This window comes from Dermacentor albipictus, chromosome 10 (assembly GCF_038994185.2).
Source record: "Dermacentor albipictus isolate Rhodes 1998 colony chromosome 10, USDA_Dalb.pri_finalv2, whole genome shotgun sequence".
NCBI lineage: Eukaryota > Metazoa > Arthropoda > Arachnida > Ixodida > Ixodidae > Dermacentor > Dermacentor albipictus.
Window position 1 is genome coordinate 100720096 of NC_091830.1, and position 5060 is coordinate 100725155.

The following is a 5060-nucleotide window of genomic DNA, read 5'->3' on the forward strand; positions in this document are numbered from 1 at the left end:
ACAGAGTCCTGCCGGTCTACATACAATCTCAGCAACAATCCCGCGGCTTAAGCGCCGAGCATTTTTGCACGCTACCGGGCTTAAGCGCCGAGCATTTTCAGGCTTAAGCGAGGCCGCCCCGGCAGACGTGGTAGGGGTAATGTTGCCCGTTGCTTCACAGCAAACGGGCGCCGCAAATTTCATGCTTTCTTTCCAGTTTGGAGATTTGTCGTCGTGTACGGGTGCTGCGTTTAAGGAGCTTTATAGAGCGTCTCAAGAAAAACAATTTGTTTGGAGCTTCACATGTAAAAGGAGTGCCTCCTTAGTACGAGGCGGTTTTCCTTTTTTTCTCCCAATAATAGTACTCATCTGCCACTTCTCCCACCATGATATTTTTTTGGGGTTCTCCCTTGATCCTCAAGTGAACAGACTGTTTCATACATCACGCAGACGTCCGCATCTATCCAGTAATGATGCCATTTACAAAAAATCTTAAACAACAGAGGCCAGCACCTACTCAAGATACGTCAACTCAATTTACGGAAGAGCTGTTCAAAAGCTGATCGAAACCATCCAGTTTGGGAAAACCTAATTTATGGAGTAGCTTTTTTTAATAATATTGTGAGAGACGTGAAGTACACACCATGAAATGAACGTCTGTTTGTTACCCTTTTGTTACTGCGGTGCGAAATCATCGCGCGTAATACCGATTTATTTGTGTCCTAGTTGGTCGTCTGTCAGCACTTTGTGTTGTTCAAGAAAATCAACTACGGCGTTATAAATTATGTGCGCGAAAATTTTCTCCATCTGCCACCCCCAACATATTTAAACAAGAGAAAGCAGCCGGGGCCTTGAGATTTCGAAAATGCTGTGCTCTGAAATTTTCACATCCACCATTGGGAAGATAATTATTATCCGTCATAAAAAAAGAAAACAGCTTTGAAATGAGCATTGATAGCGGCCACGTTTTTCGGGCTATGTCTTGATGAAATAATTTCAGTTCAGTTCGTTGCTTCAATTGCATTTGTTGGCTCCTTGCAGCATGTTTAGTGTTCATCTTTTTCAGTATTCTTAGGGTTCTCATTGTAGTATGAATAACCTGCATATTTTTTAGTTTTGCGTTATACATTGCTGTGCGATGTTTTTCTTCTCCTTAAAGCTAGCCATAGAACAATAAAACTTTCTATAAAATCATTACAATAAGAATCCAGCATACGGTTCATCATCGGCGCGATAAAAGTTCAGGAAGTTGCGATTTTTATTGCCGTGATCATGAAATTTAACACCACAGCATGTTCATCAGATATACCAGGGGTGACGAAACGCAAGGCGTGATTTTTCAGCATACCAGTCACAGTATCTAATCGAATCTAAGATTGAAATGGCGTTCTGAATTCTTTCGGTTCCAGATAGAACAAACAGAAATTAAAAAAAGGATGTCATTGATTCTCATTCAAATCTCAAGACCGCGTGGAGAAAGGGTTCCAGTTTACATTCGGCAAATCAAAATAAACGGCTAAAATTAACCTATCGTCTGGTTTCATGCGGGAGATCACGTGCGCACGCAAATTTCTTCGTACGGGAATTTTATGAAGTGAAGGCGGCTACAGATCATTTCCTTCGTCTAGTTCATATTCGTAGGCGCAAATTACAAACCTAATACTTGGAGGAACGTTTCCACTAATCTACAGGGGCTCTCTCATTTCTCCTATTGCTCGCAAACACATTGCATTGCTAGTCGTGACGTTTCACAGTGACGTTTCACCATGCCCGTCGAAGTTCATTACCAGTACCGCGCCAGCGTTGACTGGCCGGCGAAGCGACGAGCTCAGCAGCGCATGCGCAAGGCCCTACAACACCCCAACCGAGCTTCCCTGCTTATCGGAGAGAGCAAGTGCGCGTGAACGCGGGCTCGTCTGACGATCTGCATTAAAGAAAAAAAAATGTGTCCGGGATATTGACAAAGACAAGTGGTCGCGGTCACTCTGAATCTTAGCGGATAATAGAAAACGTGAGATGGCGGTGCTTCCTCGAGGGTCAAAAAGTACAATCTTCGAACTAGCGCTCCCGGCGGAACGTGGAGTGCATCCTTCTTCTTGGAACGGTTTGCAATGGACTGCTTGAATGTGCCGACCACGCGTCACGGGTCGCGTATAAAGCCAACCTTCGGCAAGAACGATTCTAGCACAACCAATCGCGGTTGCGATAGCCCATCGTTGGTAGCGAAAAAAAAACACACCACCCGTAGTTTGTAGCAATAACCGTAAATGTGGTTTTAGATATAGGTTCGCTGGTCACAGTAGAAGGGCACTGAAACTTTCTCATAACGCACACAGCTGTAGTCCACAAAGAACAAAGCACAAAAAATAGATTTGATACAGCCGTGCTGCATTATTTCGTGTTTTGACAATTCGATTATTTTCGTGTGCATGCGCGTTGGGCCACACAGGCGAGAAGTAAAAGGCAAGGAAAAAAATGATACGTATCCTGAGCTTTGACTTGGCTGCATTGGCACTCGCATTTATGTTCTTTACCTTAGCCGAGCTCAATGCGCAAACTGAACTCCAATTTCCAATAACAGAAATTCGTATTTGGCGATTTGGTTGTATTTTTGGCTAATGTTCGCGTTTTTCGCACGAGCATGCGCTTCACTGCGCCGCTCTTTGACCCTTCAATGCTGCTTCACTGCCCTGCAGACGTGTTCTGCGTTAGCCCGAACCACCAGGCAAAACGCCTGGGCGCCGCCATCTTGTTGAGAGCGGCGCCAGGGACGGAATCGCGCCTAGCTCATTGAGTTTTTCCACAAAACTCAACAAAAAAGCCTAAAAAAATGCCACGAGTGCCCCAACGAAGAACCCTAAGGATTACCGAAGGGTAATTGAGGGCGACGCAACGAGCTTTGGAAAGAAGAATGATGGGTGTAGTGCTACGGGGGATAAGAATAAAGCAGATTCGGGAGGGGGGGGGAGCGGTGAGCGAACAAACGCGAGGTAATGACACCTTAGTTTAAACCAAGAAAAACAAATGGGCATGCGCAGGGCATGCAACGTGGGGGGAAGATCATTAAAGGTTACGGACTGAATTCCAAGAGAAGGGAAGCGTAGCACGGGGTGGCGGAAATTTAGGAGGGCAGATTAGATTCGGCAGTGTGCAGGCACTACATGGCGACCGTGACCAGGGTACACGTGACCGGGGTGCTTGGAGAATTATGGGAGAGGTCTTTGCCCTGCAGTGGGCGTAGCCAGCAGGATGATGACGACGAAAAGGTAGCAACAGGTATTCATAACATACAGGTTGGATGGAAAACTGAGGCGCCTCTGAACCCTTGAATATATTTCGCCACACTTCGCCATACGACAAGTTTGTTTTCGAGGCGCTCGGTCCCACTGCAGCGAAAATGTGCACACAAAGGCTGCACAGTAGTTGCCAGAAATCGGGCACTTCATTTTTCTTTCATAGGGAACCTTTCTTCCACTAGGGCAGCGGATTTTGGGAGGGCGAGCTTGCGTCGGTGCTGTGGTTTACGAATCCAAGCGATAGTGAACTCCAAAATCCAGTGTTGGCTTTGAGTGGGACTTACATGTATTGCAAAACCCACGGCTAATCACCCTTCCGACCCCCCCCCCCCCCAGTGGCTCATTACAGCAGACAATCGTTCAGAAACATCGGATATATAAGAATCCTATTTCTTAGACATATAATTTGCCGATTCTCCCTCCTGGTTCTTCCTTTTGCTTTCATGTAATTTTATCGAAGGCCGTCATGAGAAATTTGCTGGTGCGGCTAACAAATTTGCGATGCAACGAGTGCGACGCTACACACAGATGGAGTGGCAGTTCAATTACTCTCGTTGTCCGCGAACCGGCATCGTTGCGTATAGTATGGGAATGGTGCGTGTCAAGTCAGTGCTGGCTTCGAGCTTGTGTTCATTTTGATTGAATGTAGTCTCACCTAAGTGAGCAGGGGCGGATCGCGGAGGTAGTGCAAAACCGGGCCGACCTGCGGCGGAGGTGAATCAGGCTTCAAGCACTCCGCCAACTTCCCAAAATAGGTTTAATATCGTGGGTCCATATAGAACCCGTACCAGATATTAAGCTGATAAGGATAAGAGTTCTTTAATATGCTATTTACAATACATCAAAGATATGTGTTACAGAACCAAGGAAAAAACGGATAAAAGGTGTTTAATCTAAAACGTAAACCAATGACTAAAAAACAACTAGTTAGTGGCGTTAGTAATAAAAGGCTAAAACTATAAAGGTGTAAGACATGGCGAAAACCGCTTCTCTAAAAACAGTAAGATCATTTAAGAGGGGCCTATGTGGGCTCTAAAAATCTGTGTGGAGGCGTTGATGGTGTCACTGATGCACAGGCATTTCAGTGTGCGTAGGCATTGCCTACTGCACAGCTTGCGCTTCACGCGATCGTTCCCCTGATACCAGGTGCCAAGGCAGCCGACGTCAACCGCGTCCACCGTCAGGCGTTGGAACCGCCGGTGGAGATGACGCTGTACAGGGGCGTACTTCTCCTTAGCCTTCCGGGCGTCCTGGAATGCCTGCAGCCTGTTCGTGAAAGGGCAGCAGACGTCCAGGATCAGTGCCTCCTCTCCACGGGCCAGCACCAGGTCGGGCTTGAGTGATGTAGTGCCCACGACCTGGTTCTCTGTGATGACTGTAAACCTCCCCAAGGCAGCCTTTTTTATTCTGGCGACGATGGTGTTATGACGCTCCGTCATGGCCCGGCTCTGCCGCATGCAGTGGCAGAGTACATGCGGCAGTTTCTCATCCCCATACCCGCAGCGCCTGCATCTTTTTCGGCTGCGGGTGCCCAGACTCTTGTGGCATTGAGGCGGAGGAGATTTAGCCGGGCTCGATGTACGAAGTGGCCGGACCTCATGAAGTGGGTGTTTGCCGGGTCGGCCGCCACACACACCATCGCCTTGCCTTGGTTTGGTTTGTCATGCAGAGCTCTGTCCCTTTCGGTGGAGAGGAGCTTCCGGGTTGTCTTGACCAGCTTGTGGCGGTTCCTCGATGACACGGAGGCCTCTCCGCAGTTGATGCGGGCCCCATGTTCCAAAAGCT

General features: G+C 47.6%; 1 non-coding gene across 1 annotated transcript; it reads right to left on the reverse strand.

Annotated features, from left to right (window-relative positions):
• Window positions 1-3935: 3935 nt before the first annotated feature.
• On the reverse strand, window positions 3936-4126 carry LOC135908057 (U2 spliceosomal RNA). The gene has a single exon (XR_010566185.1). It is a non-coding gene; the product is annotated as a U2 spliceosomal RNA (small nuclear RNA).
• Between the last annotated feature and the right edge of the window lie 934 nt (window positions 4127-5060).